At 44.1% G+C, this 19,848-nt stretch overlaps 1 protein-coding gene across 1 annotated transcript in view; it reads right to left on the bottom strand.

Annotated features, from left to right (window-relative positions):
- Positions 1-19,848, bottom strand: part of LOC125285683 (semaphorin-6D-like) — a 90,999-nt gene that overhangs the window by 31,641 nt on the left and 39,510 nt on the right. The window contains exon 3 of the mRNA XM_048230224.1: positions 14,110-14,267. The gene's annotated coding sequence lies outside the window, so the exon portion shown is untranslated. The remainder of the gene's footprint in view (positions 1-14,109; positions 14,268-19,848) is intronic.

Genomic DNA, 19,848 nt, shown 5'->3' with positions numbered 1-19,848 from the left:
GTTTGACTCAGCAACTCCTCAGGAGCAAACTCTAGGCTGAGGCTGTATGATCATAGGAAGATTCTCAGGCTCAGCTTTTTAATTCACTTAACTCACTATTGATTTATTTTTTTGCTTTGATGAGTCTGCAACAACGCAATTTTTGGTGAATTTACTCTCTTGTGAAATTGCTATTAACCCTGGACCTATTCACACCACAGTCCATACCTGTGCATGCCGTGTAATTCAAATCAATACAAGAAAATACAAAAACAAAAAACAAAATGAAAAAACAAAAACAAAATGAAAGTTAATCAATACCAAAGATCACAACATGCCAAGGTTAACAAAAGCTTCATACACTGGTCCATCAATGTTAAACACTCATGAGACACCACTAGTCTATCTTTGTTATTCTTTATTTACTAATATTATTAAATAAGATAGTTTGGTTATTAAGGAAACATATCCTAAACAAAACCATATATTACACACACTTATGTACCACATTTGCAAAAAAATGGACAGCAAAACTCGTATCAATATAGGACAACTAAAGGCTAACTGTATTTTAGCTCATCTGTCTGTGGCTTTTGTCAGATACACTAACAATGCCCAAGGCTTCCCATGGCTGAGCCACATGGCTGCATTGACATTCATGTAAACATCTGCCTGGCCCCATGTAAATACCTAGAGGGAGACTGATGACAGAAACAGGAACTGAAGGTCAAAGGTCAAGCAATGCAAGCTATCCTTTAAGCGCTTTGTTTTGACATATCTTGTTGCCCTTGTCTCCTCACAAATCAAACAAGTTTTTTTGCTTTTTTTTGGGCTGTTTGGGCTTAAGATCATTCTGACTCTGTGGCATTAAGTAACTTGACGATGCTGGATAAACACTGCAGCATTAGTAAATATCAAACAAAAGGGTAACAGCACCTTAAAAGGGAATGAGAAGGCAAAAAAGTCTGGCTCTATTATTTTAGCGTGACAAAAACCACTCACTTCAATAACTGGCACCTGTAAAAGCACCTGTCTTGTATTTTGTGTCCAGCACTGGCATTCATTGTCTCTGTATTTCATTTTCTCCTCATTCCCTTTTTGTATTAAATTTTAAATTGATTCAATATTCAATCCACTGCCACATCACTCCATGGCCTGACTGCCACCGATGGGAAGGGCTGAATATGTACATGCAGATGACTTTGCTACCACAATGAGAGAATCGCTTTTCGAGTGGAACTGGCACCTTCAGTTCATCATTGGCCAAGATTGAGATGGGACGTCGCTCAATGAGTTTCGCAAGGGCAAAGACATACAACAGACTGAGAGAAAGAGAGTCATGAGAGACTCGGAGACGGGGAGAGAGATACAGAGACAGGCAGAGAGAGGGGAGATACAAAAACAAGGCCGAGACCATACTGAGATAAGGACAAAGTGAAAGACTCTACAGGGCCAGGCATGAGGATTAGCTGTGCTAATGCAGGCACCAGTCAGCACCAATGAGAGATGCAGTCCCACCCCAACCCCCTGATACTGATAACGGCTCGTGTTCGCAAGCCTCGTTTAGGATGCAGAGGGGGTCGCGAGCACTTAGCCGTGAGGTCAGGCAGCCATCGCAGAGCCATAAATTAAAATAAGATTATCATTAGTGCTGGCTGCTGATGTTTATGTCTCTCCAGCAAACCCCCACAACACCACCGGCCCAGCCTAGCCCAGCATCACTCAGATGCATAGCCTCCTGGGGGATTAGGCGGGCAGCCAGACAGCCTAGGCAAGACTGTGGAGGCCGCCTAAACAAACCCAGTTATGGGCACCAAACGTCAAGACGATTAGGTGGAGGTCAACGTGATGTGCGAGTATGAGAGTATGCTAGGCGTGCTTTTGCATCTCAAGCGGCCGGTGTCAATCACTCCGTCAGACTGTGGGATGGAGGTGTGCAGTTATGGACGTTTATATCTGTTATTGGCCTTCAGTGTTTGTTTAGGACAAAACAATTGGAGTGGTGTGATACTTGTGATTTGTTGATCAGCAGAAAGTGTTCATGCATGAAGGCTTTAAAAGTTTGATTCAATAATCTGTCATGATGTTCCTGTGAGGTACAGTAATCCCTTTGTTTTGTCTTTGTTTTGTTGTTATCGATGTTGCGTTGGTGCCAGAAGGCCAGGGGCATCTACCTTGGCCAGGGCTCTCTCAGAAACAAAAGATTCTAATCTCAGTGCAACTTGTCAGGACAAAATAAAGACATTGAGACATCATTGAGAAGTCATTGGAAGCCAATTTGGCTGTTTGATTAAATTAGCTAAATATAATACAGAACAGTTAAGTGAGAAATTAACCATTAAATAATTCTGGTTCCTTTTGGTTTCTTTATTCTTCATTACAATACACATCTCTTTCTCTATTGTCTGCACTGTTCAAGAACATTGGAAATCTGACGCAGTTTTGATCTGTTGGTCATTTCTTCTTGCCTCCACAGCTGTCCTCTTAGTATCTCTTACGATTCACTGACTTGAGGGGGAAAATGGGAGATGGATCACTGACAAGACTTTGAAACTGAATGATTGGACTCTTGGCATCTGCTGCATATGTGCTTAAAGGTCTTTTGGGTTTGGCTTTTTGAAGTCTAGCTTCTACAGGAGTTCGCCATACATAAAGTATAACCACCTTTATGGAATGCCGAGGTGGATTTATTTTTTTTGGCTCACTCCAAGGGCTCAGTGATAGTGGCTCACTCCCACATGCTCATTTCAGTATGCATCTGGCACAACAGTGAGATGGACTGTCTGTGGGCCATGCAGTCTGTCTGTGGTCAAGAAAATTGCTTTCGGGCTGAGAGGTGCTAGGGAGAAAATTGAAAATGTGGCACGGTGACCTTTGTCGCCACTTTTCTCTAGCGAGAGCAGGTCTTTCGTAGATGGCCCATGATGGCTCCCATCACTGGTCTGCCGACCCTCTAACGTCCATAAGGGACTGAGAGGGACTATGTTCCCTTTCGGTGCGTGGAGGGGATGTGAGAACACAAAGGCTTAAAAGAGCTGCCCACTCCAGAGTGAAAAATACAGCAGTCTCATCCGAACAAGCTTTTAGAGGGGAGAATTTCATGAACTGCCAAGGAACGAGGCAACAGAAACACATCCCAGTATTTGATGAAAATGGTACATGGCACTTGAAAGTGGGTTTACACCCCCCACCCCGATGTAAAATGCAAAAAGAAAAATGTCCTCCAAGTTTCCATCTTTACACACACTGTTAAGGTTAGAGAGAGCCAGAATGAGTCAGGGCAGAGGAGGCTGAGTAACTGAGGTATTCATCTTCCGTTTGCCTTGTGGCCAGGGAGCAGGGAAGCAATTTCTAAATCGCAATTGGAGCCAACAAAACATAAACCTGACAGGGTGTTTTTCATGGGTTACATGGGTTACTGCAGTTCACATTAGCACACATACACAATCTCTGACATGTAACCACCATGAGACCACTTATTAAAATTCCTACAGCCAGGCACAACAGCAATGTGCACCTCTACACTGGCCATATTAGCTACATTTATATGTAAAAAGAAGCAGAATAAATTGTATTTATTCTGGTAAATAACATTTTCCAGCCTTCTCTTCTAAACAATCTATAGAATATAAGTAGACAGATAGTTTCATAGAGAGAGACTATGAGTCTATTTGGTTCATAGAATTTTAACAATATTCTATTGTTATTCTATGCCCATTCTAAAAGTTGATTTTATAACCTCATAAGGACCTAACTTGTGCTTCACCCACCGCTCCTATCCTGCATAATAAAATGCTGAAATTGGTTAACAAATAACATTTGACTTACTGCAGGACTGATAACCTCAGCCCTCTGCTTTGGGGCCTTGACCTCCGGACTGCGGAGTTTAGTATGAGGAGATTATAACATTTATCTCATTTTCTCCATTTCCTGCTCTTTCCCGACCAAGCATTATGGGGTGTGTGTGTGTGTGTGTGTGTGTGTGTGTGTGTGTGTGTGTGTGTGTGTGTGTGTGTGTGTGTGGGTGTGTGGTGTGGGTGGGTGGGGGGTTGGGGTGTTCTTCTGAGGCTTTGACACAGGTTAAAAAATGAGCCTGATGGGGTCACCATGTGAGTCCAATAACAGTAAACGGAACGAGGAGGAGAGGGGAGAGAGAGAGCGGTAAATTGAGATGTCTAAGCTGGCGCACTGCCGCAGGGGCACACAGGGCACTACTGTTCGCTGGGCGGAATGTCTATAACCTTGCCGCGCGGGCGGCTCAAGAATGGCTAATTACACAAAAATAGGTCAGATGTCCTTTGTCACATGGTTACAGATTAGTGTACACACACAAATACACACACACACACACACACACACACACACACACACACACACACACACACACACACACACAGACACACAGTGCAACAAATAGATTGGACACTCAGAAAATACACGACACAAATGACTTTGAATTTATCAGCGTCCAGCGTACAGTTAGATATCAAAATGACTAATCCAATCACAATACAACATTATAGAATGCATTTTTAACCTATTGATTCATAACTGACTTACAACAGTAATGGAATGCAATTTAACTCGGCAAGCTAACAATTGCATCAGGAGCTGCAGAGAGGTGTTCACATCTCATTTCAACTAAGACTGCCGGCTACGAAAGGACACCTTCAGTGGTCGAAAAAAAGCCCTGTGGATCGTCGACATAAAAGGTTATTTTTGAGGGTGATTTAGACCAATTATTGGAATTGGTGCCGAGGTTTGCAACAGACGGCTTGGGGCAAGCATTAACAAGGTGGCCATCATGCAGCACCCCGTGGAGACTGAAGGTTACTGAAGGACAAGGACTGATCTATTTACTTAGGCAGGGTCCAGTGATGACAATAGCCTCTCGTCTGCCAAAAACCTTCACAACCTGAGAGGATTTCTACAGATGCTTTCACTCAATTCAGGACACCGGTAAGGGTAAAGTGACACACACTGACACACACACACACACACACACACAAAGGCGGAAAGGGTGTTATTTTTCTTGTGTTTCCGGATTTGAGTTAATCCAGACTTGACCTGGCACGTCCTCAAATATGTGTCCATTTTCAAAACAAAGTGTGGCACTGGACCTCAAACGTCAGACAAATGTGATCCAAGGTATTCGTAGACTAAGCCCTTTATTACCAATGACCCCTGGAGATGAAAGTTTACTTTACCCAAAGTCAGCAAGGGAAACTTTGTACAACAACAATGCTGCTTGAGGGTGAAAGTCAATATATCTGTTGGCACGAGTGTGGACAGTGTATAACAATAACACCATAAAGTGGATTTATTGCATCTCAAATTATAAAATAGAGGCCATCCCATAAATGGAGACATCCTGATTACAATAAGAGTAACAGTGAGACTCTACACTAAACAGCAACTGTCACTGATGGTGGAAACTGTTCAGACAGGAAATGTAAGCTATGGCTCATCAAGACTGAAGATCAAAAGCAATATGAAGATTCCTCGATCCATGTCAAGACCAGTTTATTTGAGGACGCGATTTGCATGGCATTACTTTCTAGAATGAGCTGAAAATATGATATGAACAGGACAACTTCAACATTCCTAAAAATAAAAACCAGCGTCTGTACGACGGCTGACACTGCAAAAAAACCTCACCCAGAACCCGCAGGCTCCACAGCCGACAGACTCGGACAAGACATGATGAGAAGCTTGGGCCCCCATCCAGACAGAAGTGCTAATTAGGCTGTGTGCCTGTGCTGGCCATGTTTACCAATGAGAGGCAGAGGTCTTAAGGCATTAACACCACGAACAAACAGGTCTGTTACAGTGACACAGCTGCTGGACCAGACCACATGCTAATTGGGGGACAAATACGCCTGGAGAATTTTGAGATGACACCTCATGCTGGGCGATGGTCTTGATTAATGTTTTTTTTTTTTTTTTTGTGAGGGTAAGATTGAACCACTGAATAATAAGTATTACCCAATTCTGACCCCAAGGGTAATCATTTTGCGGACTGTGCATATACTATTACAGTGTGGCGAGTTACTGAAAGATGCAATGTATCATTTTAAGATAGCTGCATTGTATAGCATTACAGTGTGGTGAAAAGTTTAAATGTATTATGTCATAATTATAGCCAGAAGTGAAGTTGGACAGTATCCAGTCTGAGGTATTAGCACACACACACACAACCTCGAAAACACACTGCAGTCCACTAGACTGCATTAGAAAACAGCTATGACAATATTTGGCAAGCCGATCTGCAAAGAGGATTGCAGTTTGTTACAGCAAACAGCAAATGACATTGTCTAATCCTGTTCCACAAAATGTATCTTATCGCTTCGGAATGTGATTTTACTTTGATGTCCTATGAAAAAGGTCAAACAAGGCATTATCTTGGTAACATCTGGGTGGCCGTATTGCCCTATCTGAATCCAGGGGTTTAGAGTGCACGCAAAAAAAATGAGCAACACTGACCGAGATGAGACTGAGATCATCTGTCGCAAGCTTTTCATGCCTACACTCAAACCCTAATCTGCACTGCAGTGCAGCATGGCAGTGTAGATTGCACAGCACTGTAGTCACATGACGTGCCATTTCTCTGGGCAGCATCCCAGTAAGCCTTTGAAGACATAAACATTTAAGTTACTGGAACAGTCTGGGAAATGAGTCAAGTTGACAGAATAAATGAGGATTTTTGAGTGCAACAAAGTCCTGCAGGTCATCACTGCCAAGGTGTTTCTGTGCAAGGGAGAATAACACTATTCAAATTGTACAAATTTGCCCACATAATTGTGGATCAAGTGGGCATACAGTGCGCTGCAACCAGCAGACATGGTTTATGCATGCATGAGTGCTGGAGTTCTGGGAGCAGGGTGCCGGTGGAGTGTGAGAAAATTGACCCGAGGTAGGTCCAGAGCCTGACTGACTGACTGACAGCAACAGCGGCAGTGGTGGTGGTGGAGGAGACTAAGAGCAGAAGGCTTGAAAAAAAAAAAAAAATGTGATTGCCAAAAAACTGCTCTGTGCCTTTAGCACATATGCGTCACCGCACCACTAACCCCCATCCCCCCACCCCCACACACAGAGGAGAGGAATGACTGATTAGAGCGGAAACTTGAGGAGGAGTGAAGGTTAGAGGGGGGCTTTGAGTTAAAAAAAAAAAAAAAAAAAAAAAAAAAAAAAAAAGAAAAAGGGGGAAAACCTTGCAGCTCAGCGTCTTTAAGGTGGGTTCATATTTTGTGCTGGCTTGTCGTTTTCCTGACAAAGGGCAGTGGCTTGACCAGGTCTTCCATGAGAGCACTGGGCCGGAGGGGGCAGGGAGGTGGAGGGAGGAAGGGGAAAAGAGGTGGGAGGATCTGAAAGTCAGTGTGATGATGTCAGCTTGAATGCAAACACCACCGGAAATTGTGATTTATCGTCCCAATGTCCAACACAGTACTCCACAGTTGGCCTTGTCTCCCATTCATGTTGTAAACATTTCTGATGTGGCTTTGTATGAGTTTGTGTATACTGTTCTTATGTTAACCTGTCTGTGTGTGTGTGTGTGTGTGTGTGTGTGTGTGTGTGTGTGTGTGTGTGTGTGTGTGTATGCGTGTGTGTGTGTTTGATTGAATAGCTGCACCACTCCTCCCACACACACACACACTAGTGTTAATTTCGTCAGACGAGACAAGAGGAAATATGTTCGTCAACGACCTTTTTTTTCATGACTAAGACAAGACAAAGACGAGACGGCAGTAATGTCCTGAAACACTGACTAAGACCATCTTAAGATGCATTATTGTTGACCTAAAAAAAGACGAGAGACTAAAATGTTTTGCATGAAATAAAAACTAAGATAAAATCTCTCTTCATTTTCGTCTACAAAATGAGAAGACAGAATATCTAGCTGTTACGTTTTCAAAATATTCGAATGAGTTCATAACGCAACAGCTTTCCTGTAGGCTAGTCCACGTGCTGTTGCTGCAACCCTGTGGCTGCAACACGAAACTACATGGAACAAGAACACTGGAGATTTCTGCCAGAGTTAGCAAGCTAACTACCTAAGCTTTATGCCACAATGCTACATACCCTGAAGTTGAAGCTTCTCTCATACAAATTAACATCCCCCAGAATGTCCATACGAAAATGTTCATCATGTAATGTCAACTATTTAACTAGTTAGACTGATGATGCAAAGTATGCTAGCAAGTAAGCTAATATGGAAAGTTCGCTAGCAAGTTTGCTATGGCTAAGATGGGGAGTCTGTTTGGGGAATGTGTTGTGTTTGGGCGCATATCGCCATCTAGCGAGGCGGAGTAAAACATTAAGAAACACTGTCATAGGCCAAAGTATTAAACTTTTTCAGTTTCAGGACCACTTAACTAACCCTAGCTAAAAAAAAAAAAAGATTAGACCTACTTCAACAGTAGCCTATACTTAGTCTCCATAATAGGCCTACTCACTGAACCACCTTGCTTATTTGTCTTTGCAATTTGCTTATTGTGTGGATTCATACTGTATGATTTAAACTGGCAAATCTTACATAGACAGTGTTGCAGAACTGTTTTTACATACAAGTTGGTTCAATATTGCAAACAACTCATCTATATTATATTTTACCACGCCTGCTCATGGACTACTTGGGATAGCTTATGGACCACCAGTGATCCCGGACCACCACGAGAAACACTGGTCTACACGATATGACAGTGGTCCAGTCAAATCTTTTACTGTCTATGGTCAAATCCCAGCCGAGCTATAACTGTAGCTCGACTTACCTGTGCATGTAAACATACTGACTGACAAAAAATCAGAATGAGTAATTATAACAGACGAGTAGCCCTGTGGACACACAATATTGTTGGAAAATTGAGATGTGTGAAACACTATTTGACTCAAATGGTAATCAGAAATAATTTGTTATAAAAAAAAAGACTAAAATGTGTTGACTAAAACTGACTAAGACTAAGATACCTTTAGTTTTCTTTTGACTAAAACTAGACTAAAATGACGAGACTTTTAGTCGACTAAAACTTGACTAGCAAAAATGGTATTTGAATGACTAAATATGACAAAGACTAAAAAGGACATTTCGTCACAAGACTAAGACTAAATTAAAAATAGGTGACAAAATTAACACTAACACACACCCCCCCCAAGTCACCAATCAGCCTCTCAATCAGTGTGTCTGCTGACCACCAGATTGCTGCAGCTTAAACACTATTAACCCGCCCCACACAAAGGTCAATGTATGTGGCTGCCGTGTCTGACCGCACCAGTGGCACACGCCGACAGACAAAGGAAACAAGGGGACGGTCGCGACCTCAGCCATATTGTTTGCCACTGCTCAGTGACAGCCTCAGTACCTGAGGTGAACAACAAAAGCCACTGTATCTCAAAACCTGATGACGCAGCGTCCCAAGGCAGACAGCCCATGCTGATCTGCGCTCTATTCACTCCTGTCGCCTCGGCACTTTTCATCTCCGGATGATACGGGAGAAGAAAGAAGAGAAAAAAGAACAGCGCAACGGCAACAGCCAGGCCCCGCTGTTGGGATAGGAATCGAATCCCCCCCCTACCTTGTTTCCGGGATCATTTCCATCCTTCTTGCGCTTGTTCGGAATACAAAGAGCGGGTGATCACACACTGGCGAAACGAGTGATAATGCGAAAGAAAGACGGTTAAAGAGTTGGAGAGAGAGAGAGAGAGAGAGAGAGAGAGAGAAAGTGGGAAACGGAGGCACGACAAGGCAGAGCGCACGAGGCCGTGAATCAAAGAGAGGGAGGGGAAAAAAGCGGGAATACGCAGAATAAGCTTTCATCACGACAGCTTATCCCTGCAGTCATCATTCACACTGCTCTGGGTGTCACACTGAAGGACACACTGCAGACGCTGCCGCCACAAAGTGACGGAAGAGAGAGAAGTGAGTGAGGGAAAGAAAAAAAAGAGAGAGAGAGTATGATGGAGAGATGTGAGGGTCATGGAGCACAAGAAGGTGGAGAAGATGGAGGGAAGAGAGATGAAGATATTAGGATGAGAAATGGTAGAGAGAGAAGATGAGAATAGAAGAGAAGGAGAAAGAGAGAGAGGGAGGGAAGGTGAAAAAAGAGTGAAATGAAGACAGATGAAGATGAAGGGAGTTGGGGAATGAGGAAGGAGGGAGGTAAAAGAGGGCAAAATAACAAGGAGGGAGATAGAGAGAACAAGGGAAGGAATAATCAACAGTGACAACAGATTTGTTTTTAGCGCCCACCCCTCAATTCGCACACATAAGCGTGCATGCACAGACACAGACACTCACTCTCACACACCCCCCCCCACACACACACACACACACACACACACACACACACACACCTGCCAGAGGCCTCTGGAGACAAACAGCCCTATTTGTCTGGCTAGATGCATGTTCAGCCTTGGCGTAGAAACCATTAGATGGAGGCGCGTGATAAATGTACTGAACTCGTTAGGTCTGAGGTTCTCATTACTCTGCTCATGAGAGAATGGCAGACTTTTTTCTCTTTCTCGCTTTCTTTCTCTCTCTCTCTCACTGTGTGTGTGTGTGTGTGTGTGTGTGTGTGTGTGTGCCGACTCAGTGGACACATGAGAAAGAGAGGGAGTGTGAAAGAGAAAGATGGGTGTTCTTTAATTGTCTGTCTTCTGTTGACGCACAGTACCCTAACAACATAATTGAGTACTCATAGAGCCCAAAATGGCCACTGTGCGTCTATTGTGTGTTACCACTCAGCTCAAAAAATAATTCTTTCCATCTTGTGAAAACAATAATAAAACTCAGTATGCATGGCAGCATGTAAGGGCATAAGGAAGATATTTACGCTATGATAACATGATAAACATGATAGCTATACTGTATAACATGGGGGCTACAAGGACAGCGAGATAGACAAAAAAACAGCACAAACAGGTGTTTGCTTTGCTTCTGTACAATTTGCACGCTCATAAATAAATTCCTATGTTTCTGAGGAAACCAGAGACGGAGAAAATGGTTTCTCTGACTGTGTTTTGTCTCATGTTTACTGTTCTGCTGAGCAGCATCTCCCATGCCGGTATATTATTCATCCGCTACAGACTCTGGTCCACAAGGGATTGTCTGCGTGCAAAATCCCCCATTCCCCCTACTGCTCCACAGAAAGCAGACGATTAATTCTTCTCCCAGCTGACAATGACGTATTCGCCCATTTTTTCCCCATAACATCTTCAAAGTTCAACAAAGTTCCACATTATTTTCTACCACAACCATCTTTGTCTGCCGAGGATAATGAGGATTACATTAAAGCCATCTCACAAGGATGAAGTAACAAAAGATCTGACGAGAGAACAAAAAAAGCTGTAGACCTGATGGACAGAAACAAAGGTGACGCAACAGAGGGTCGAGATGAACAATCAACGGCCATCTGAGTGCCCATTGGCAGATGCGGTTAGGGTAAAAATAGCCATGGCAGCACGTCAAGAGAGAAAATGATGGGGGAGTCGCGCAAGGAGCACAAAATCCTTGTAGATGTGTGAGGTCCTGATGGCCTTAATCCATCCCCAGATCCTACTACTGCGAGGGTAATCGATCGCTATCGGGCTACTGGCACTGGAATAATGGACAAAGAGTCATTCCTTTTACACCTTTTTTCCCTTTGTTTGATCTTGCCTCTCAAACTCAATCGGTGTCCCTGGTTTAGCCCTCTCCAATCCTGATTTCCTCTCAACTTTATCTTTTCCTTTCCTCTTCATCCCTGTCGTTGTTTTCTTCTTCATTGTCTTCTTCGACATCTTCTGTCACTTCTTCTTGTTCTTTTTCCTCTCCTGCTCCTTCTGTCACTCATCCCTTCGACTTTGATTTGAACAGACCCATCGACAGTCTTAGCTTCTTAACCTTCAGAGCCTCACACAGGGGGCTATTACCTGATGACTGTTAAGGCTGCTGCTGCTGCTTCAAGATCAATAGGGAGCCACTTGAATAAGTGAGGTGAACTCATCTCTTTAAAAGCATGTCAGAGGTCTTTCGAAGCAGAGCAAGGGCCTTTAGAAAAGTGCAAAAAAAAAATCTAGACATCTTAGATTGTGAAATGTGACCCCTTTGATTGCTTCAATCAACAATCTTCTCAACAGCTGTGTGATTGCTCTCTTGCTCGGTCTTGGAAAAATAAAGTAGTTGGTAGACCATAATGAAAGCAACCTATTGTTAATCAGAAGGACAATCCTGCTTGGGAACAGTAATTATATGTTTAATTTAGGCGTGTGTGTGTCTGTGTATGTGTGTGTGTGTGGTAGGGTGAGATGTGCAAGAGGTTTGTGAAGAAACTGAACAAGTACCCAAGTGTAGCTCTAGTCAGAGCCATTTAAAGTACACCAGAGGCCACATGCACCCACTGTCAGGCCATAGGGTTGAGGGAGAACCGGTGGGTTGGGGGATCGATATGTTAAATCTTGACGGCCATTCATGCGGCTGGCCAAGTGACATTTCCTGTGGCTTGACCACAGTGATCATTGATTGCCTTTGTCAGGGTTGCCGCCCAAAAAAAAAAAAAAGCCAAGTCTGCAGGATCGATTTGGTGTCACCTCTGTAGCAGGATGGCGCAAGCACTTCCGTCCAACATGCAAAATCCACAGGCAGACACTGCCATATATGTGGACCATGACCAGGTTTTTATTATACAGGTACTATCTAACTGTACATTTCAAATCTACATGTAAATGAAAGAAATCTAAATGGTTATCAACGTGTAACCACATTTGCTAAATAATTTAATTTAATTGTTCATTTCATCCAACTCTCCTAGCCTAGAATTTAATATGTCAAGTTGATTAAATAAATATAAGACTATTACTTCCCAATCATGACATATAAAACTACGAGACAATAAAATAAAGCATGGGCATTCTGAATTTGGTGGTGGGCACACACACAAAGGCTCCTTTATATTTAATGTGATATGCCTGACCAGCAGTGTTAAATAGACTTGGCTCTGACAGAATAAGGTGACCTGTCAGTACCTTCCGTTGCCTTGCCAACAAAAGCACCCTCACAATTGTTCCATGCCGCATCAAAAGACTTCTCCTATACACATCCCATTATACTGTCTTACTGTCTTGCACCTGTCTTATTGAATACCACTTCTGATGAGACATCCCTCTCTGTCTTTAACTCTCTCTTTCCTCAAACAGACCCTTTAATGGACTTCTCTGTTAATGCATACTGTAGGATCCATATAATATATAATCCAACATAATTTATTCATGTATTTATTATTCAGCAAATACTCTTATCTTAAGTGACTACGTGCATAAATTGTATAACCTTGAGGCGCTTAACCCTGAATTATGCCACATAATGGGCATAGACTGTTGATTCAGTTACTGTGTTATAAATGCCAGATTTTTCCAAATGGAGACAGACATTTCAGTGTGGTTTTTCACACAGATTGATGTTTGGCTTAGAAGTATCACATTGCTATTTTAAAGTACCCTGCCTCAATACTATTAGTAAAAAGCGGAGTGTGCGAGCCCAATTCAGCTTGCGGTACCGCTGCTACCACTGAGAAATAGTGCATCAGGACTGTGACACTGGCAGCAGCATTACTCCTCCCAGAACAACAGTGTCTGAGTAGAATTACAAAGCACAGGGGCATCACTGATGGAGTATGAGGAGGGAGAGGAAGAGGAGGAGGAGAACACAACCTTTACTCTTTATTACCATTCTTCCCTGGTGGCGCCTGACTCTGGAGCAGATCTGCCTCTGTTCCGAGTAAGTGTTAGAACCGGCCCCAGTCCGTCCCAAAGTCGGCTGTTGTCTGGATGAGCCGGAACCGGGGTGGGGGGGGGGGGAGTGGATTAGAGCACTGTTGCTACAGGCCTGCCAAACGGTTGCCACTGCTAATACTGATGATGCCTGATGTTAACACTTGTGACGGCAACATGGTATATTGCTGTTGATGCAAAACAGCACTTAGCTAAAATGGCAAATAAATCATCGGTCTTTGGCAAGAACACCGAGGATATTTTTCTTTGGGGTGGGGGGTGGAGGGGCTGTCCCCTGCTCCACTGAATGTAAAGGAAGCAAACCAAAGAGTTGTTACATGCAGACAGCCAAGGAGGCAGGGAGAGTGGGGCAGTATCTATCACACTCACCAATTGTGTCCCCAGAGATGGATGGATGAGACGTCCAATCAAAAGCTCCGCCCTCTACAGGTCTCAAGGTCCATGAGGCGATGAAGAGAATGAGGCATTTGCTTGAGGGAAGATGGGGGGGGGGCTTAAACCCCCTCAGGTTGATACTTTGCCATTTCCTATCAAGAAAAAAAAGAGAAGAGAGATTATTTTCATCTTTCATACCCCAACACTGCTCTTGCATATACACACAGCTTCTTCCTGTGCCCAAACAAATGTACCGACTTCCCACTGACTGCAGCTGCAGGCAGATGCATGTGTGGGAGGATGTCTTCTTTGAAAGAGTGAATGACTGAGAGCACTTGAGCGGCTAAATATTTGTGTGTGTTTGCACTTGGAGCAGAGTTTCACCATCCCAAGCAACACAACCACAGGCAAGATTCCTGGCAACACTACAGATGTTGTTATTGAAACACTAACATAGAACCAGAAGCAAATTAGCGTTGTGATTAGTGCAGTGACCCGACAGCACTGATCTGGAAACCTGCAGGAACTATTGAGTAGACATAACCTACAGGGATGCTTGTTATTCTGGCAAGGTCTATTATGCTGTCTGGGCTGAACAGTGAACAATGAAAAAAATGAAAGCATTTGTAATTGTACTTTATGTACTACAAATGAATCATCTCCCTTTCCCTGTCAGTGGCCTGGATGAGTGCCCTCTTCTCTGATTTGAGGCTTGTGACTGTGTTCGAGGGAGGCAGGCCCCTAATGCAATACCCGCAGACATATTGGTACAATGAAAGTGATGGGTGCTTGGTCAGAAAATCAAAAAAAGTGTGCACAAAATCCAGGGGAAAAAAGACCAAAGCCGAGAGTAACAATTCAGTCCCAGGTTCTGAAAGCAGAGGCTGAGCTTGAGGCATTTTCACACTGTTCAAAACACACAAAAAAAATCCCCAACAGTCCAGAACTGGTTATGACAGTTAAATATAGGGGCAAGTCTCTGCAAAAACCTTTTCTTAAGGCTTGCACTTCTTGAGCACCAGTTCCAAATCTGCTTTGTGACCATGTGTGCAAAAGTAATGCCCTGGAGGGTGTAAAAGAGTCTCACATTTTCAAAAGCATATTCCTTTTCATCTGCGTTATTAACATGGACTGTAATTATTGTTGAAATTGAATCAATTATTCCAGCAACAAAAGGAATAGTGGTACTTATGGGAATGGGAATGGCCAAGCATACCACAGCATGCAAGCCAGAGTGTCCAAGAGGACCTGGACCCCTGAGTCCTCCTCCCTATCTCTCCCCCAACTCTTTTATTGTCTGCTGTACACTATCCTGTCAAAGATGAAGGCTTGATATGCCACACGAAACAGACGAAACAGCTTTTCCCTGTGATGACTATCTGACCTTGACCCTGGTGATTGCTCCTAATTCCATCATGTTTTCATCCTCTATTATTTCTTGCGGTGCTGATGGTGAATCTGGGCTTCCTGTAATGCGCTCCGTTTCGGGTGCAAAACAATGTTATCAACCATCACCTCATCACATTTTGGCCTGCTCCCTGGAGCTGTATGTCTGCTTTTGTCAGTTTAATCGCATTGGGTGATGCGCATTGCTCATGCTGCGGTAATCCTTGTAATTATTACTTTTTTGTTTACTTTACCACTTTATCTTCTTCCGCTGTCAGCCTGGCTGCTGGATCCCTGCCTGCATTCTGATTATGTCACTGGCATCATTCATCCGGCAAACGGTCCGGTTTTCGTCGTTAGACACTATCCATTTGTCTCCCTCAGACTGCGGAGCAACATCTTCTTGATTACTTAAAAAGGCACTCCATAGAGTGCTGTCCGATAGCTATCGACCACGCTAGTGATTAACGAACCTGTGGGATGACCAGACTCTTGTCCAATGGTTTGAAGGACCAGTGAGTTATGGATAGAGCGTAATGAATAGAGCGACCAATTCACCATCCATCTGACCAGGGGATCAATAGAGGAGGTGTTTGGTTAACAGTTCGTCAAATTGGGCAATGGGCAGAATGAAAGGATCAACCACTTTGCATATTTTATCAACAAGCCTCCTTCATGTGCCTCCTAAATTGTTACTGTTCGTTCTGCCAGTGTTTAGTATGCCTTTACTCCTGTGAAACAACAGAATCATACCTTGTGGCATGATGCCTTATGGATTCAGCACAAAGAGGACAGAAATCAATGGGAATCCTGTTCTGCCCACTTACTGGAGCTAGACAAGCCATTTTACATAGGAACAAATGCATTGCGTGACAGAGTCATGTTTTTTGCACATCTCATTTCTAGCTTGTCCGCAGCTAAAATGGTATACAGCAGGGGGCTAGTGGCAGTGCATGAGAGCCTGTGGGAGCCTGCGAGATAGCTGCTGCTAGCCATGCAAATCGGTTCCACTCAGCAACCAGGCATCCACATGTCACAGAGATGTCAGTGTGTGTTTGTGCGTGCATTTTTCTCTCTCTCTCTCTCTGTGTGTGTGTGTGTGTGTGTGTGCGCATGTGTCGGTGTGTGTGTGTGTGTGTGAGAGAGAGGTGGGGTGTGGATGTGTGAGAGAGTGCACATGCGTGTGGGTTTCGTGTGTGTGTGTGTGAGACCATGCACGTCTCAGTCTGTCACACAAAGTTAGGGTAATATGCCCTTCGCATGTGCATGGACGTGTGCATTTTGTTCAATTGTCTGGTAGCGTTTGTGCCGTCAGTGTTTTGACTGCGTGCTGGCAAGAGTGTCCATAATGATATGTCTTTGTACGTAGAGATTCTAATTATATAAACACTAAGCAAGACAAGTCAATAAACTGTTGGCATAACATGGAATATGGAGTGCTGAGTAAATAAAATGAATAAAAAAATGTTCAGACGCAGCCAATACCCACCAACACTAGTGATAAACATCCAACGAAGGACAAGAATTCAGAGCAAAAGTCAAACCAAGGAGCCAGAAGAACATTTGGGCAACAGCTAAATTGAATCAGTAGCTAGAAAAAATAAAGAATCAGACTGGTAGTGCCTACAGCTTATTAGGTTAAGGCCGACTAGGTCAGTAGAAGGCCAGGGCTGAATTACAGAGTGACTGATGGCCACTGCAGATGAGAAAAGAGAGAGTGATGGATGTGCTTTGGTGGAGGAGAGACATGCAGTGAGCAGGTTGCTGTTCAGGATGAGAGGAGCAGAGGAAACAGACAGACCAAAAGCACAAAACTGAATCCGTTTCAGCATTATGACCTGATTGTTAAAACCTGTGGACAAGCTTTCAGGAACTTATATTTATTTTTTTATCATATACTGTATATTTACAGTGAAGCCACTGTAAGATGCAAGGTGAAGGATGACTAAGTGGCCAATCTGCTCCTCATAGGTATGTGAGTCACGTTCAAGGAGATACCGAACGACCTTTAGCTCAGACACTTATGCGGTTATAATGACATATGGATCAACTGGCACAAGGCTGCTATTAAACTACGTCTGCAGCCTTCCCCCTGGTGAGTCTGGTCGATGCGACCGCTGATTACAGAGGTGACAAGTGCTCGTGCTCTGATTACGAAGACTCATCACCTCACTCCACCTCGAAAGCAAAGCACCTTCTTCCACCTCCTGGCTGCGTGTCTGGCTGGGTGTCTCTGGCGCTGGGCGAACTGTCCGTGATTAAATGGTGATTCATTCACTTCTGGCTTTCCAAAGACAAAAAAGGAACAGCCAGGGGTGGAAGCAAGGCCTGAGCTGCTCTACATCACGCTTTGACTTTTAGCCAGTGGCTGCTGCACTGTACTGTGATGTTCATTTTGCTGCATTAAGCTAAAATATCAAAGCTTACTTTACGAGGCGTGGTGTATTCAATTTGTGTTTGAGAGTGGTGATGAAAGAGTGTGGAGTTTGGGATGTGTGTGTGTGTGTGTGAGTGTGAGTGAGTGTGTGTGTGTGTGTGTGTGTGTGTGTGTGTGTGGGGGAAGGAAGGGTGTTGTTGTTGCGATCTCACTGTCAGTTCTATGCCCTTGGTAACAGGTGGGTTGGCTGCAGAGCTTTAGCAGGGTGTTAGAGGAATCAGCCATCACTGCTCTCCAGCTGGAACCATCGATCCATTCTCTACTGTCCACAGGGGGAAGGGCGCATTAGTGTGTGTGTGTGTGTGTGTGTGTGTGTGTGTGTGTGTGTGTGTATTGCACTCCCATGCATACAAACACAGTCACATACACACACACACAGATACAGACACACACACATACAATCAATAACTTTCATTTTCTCTTTTCTCCTGTTCACTTATCCCAACTTAAAAGACACAAACACACACGCACCCATGTGCACACACGCACACATACACACAAAGCACACAAAGCACACACGGGCACTAGCCACCACAACGTTTGTACAGCCTGGGATCGGCAGCGCCTCTTCATCGCTTTACCCATCAATTCACCCGCCCCCTCTTCCTCCTTCCTCCATTCTATTCCTCTTCCTCCAGCTGAGACTGAGGCCCTGGCGTTACAGCATTACAGCGGCTCTCCGAGGGGTCAGCACTCTGGCGCTGCTCTCGTCACCTGAGGCTCCGATCGTATTACTGTTGGGACTCAGCCTGGGGAGGGTTGGGGGGGTTAGCGTGACCCTTGACAACCTTGACTGATGCTGTCACTGTCACGAACCCAACAACCCCTGGAGGGGAGGAACGTGAGGGAGAGAAGAGAGAAGAGGGGATGGGGAGGCGAAAACGTGAGGGAGGACGAACAGCCCGGCGGGGCATGCCGGCAGGTGGTAGTGGTCATAAAAACACAAGCCGAGGTGTAAATCAGCTTGTTTCAAACAGGCCTGCCTACCTTTCTTGTGCCTCTGTGTCCTTGCCCTCTCCTTACACTTTCACCGTTCCAACACTCCCACATTCCATCATTTGTGTGTGTGTGTGTGTGTGTGTGTGTGTGTGTGTGTGTGTGTGTGTGTTTTATTTAAAAAGTACATTCAGATGTTTAAAATGGGATCGCAGTGGAATGCTGCTCACCACCGTGCAAACCACCAACCAACCAGCCAGATAATGCAGACAAAAGCGTCAGAATACCCAGGGATGATTTTTTTTTAAAAAACAAAAAAACAACACAAGTCTCTGAGGGCTTTTGCTTTCAGACCTTTACAGCAACAATGATGTGCTCCCCAGTCACGAGCATTTATGGATGCAGAGACATGCATTCCGCATCCCGGCTCTCACCAGCATGATCTAATGCCCGAGGTGGTTCTGCTTCAGACCTCCAACACATGCCACGTGGACAGCGCAGTTTGTCATGTAAGACACTGCCTTTTTCACTGGCAGGTGTAAATTAGCCTAAAGCATTTTTATTTTGCTTTCTTTTCTCTCTTTTCTTTTTCTCGCTGTATTACTCTCCTTTATCCTGAGAGATGAGATGGGAGGTGAATACTAAGCGTAGAGGCTTTGCACTGCGGCGTTTCTTCCCAAAAAAGCAAGGCAGGATGAGGGATAAACGCGCAAGCCAGCGGATTACTAAAGAGACACAACTCCACAGAGCTGTATATCAGCTCAAACAAAACAAGGGGGGAAACAAAAGCAATAGCCCTGAAGCAGGAAGGAAACAGGTTCACTTCAATTAATAGATTAAGCTGATAAAAGAGGCATTTGGCATCTTCACTGTTCTGGAGGCTCATAAAAGTTACAAACTTCTTCGGTCCACGCCCATCCGTCCATTTTTCTTGCCTCCTAATAGAGTTCTATCTTTCTTCATGTCCGCTGGTC

The sequence above is a fragment of the Alosa alosa genome, chromosome 20 (genome assembly GCF_017589495.1).
Source record: "Alosa alosa isolate M-15738 ecotype Scorff River chromosome 20, AALO_Geno_1.1, whole genome shotgun sequence".
Lineage (NCBI taxonomy): Eukaryota > Metazoa > Chordata > Actinopteri > Clupeiformes > Clupeidae > Alosa > Alosa alosa.
The sequence above is the reverse complement of the archived record's forward strand: the minus strand, read 5'-3'. Positions and strand labels throughout refer to the sequence as shown.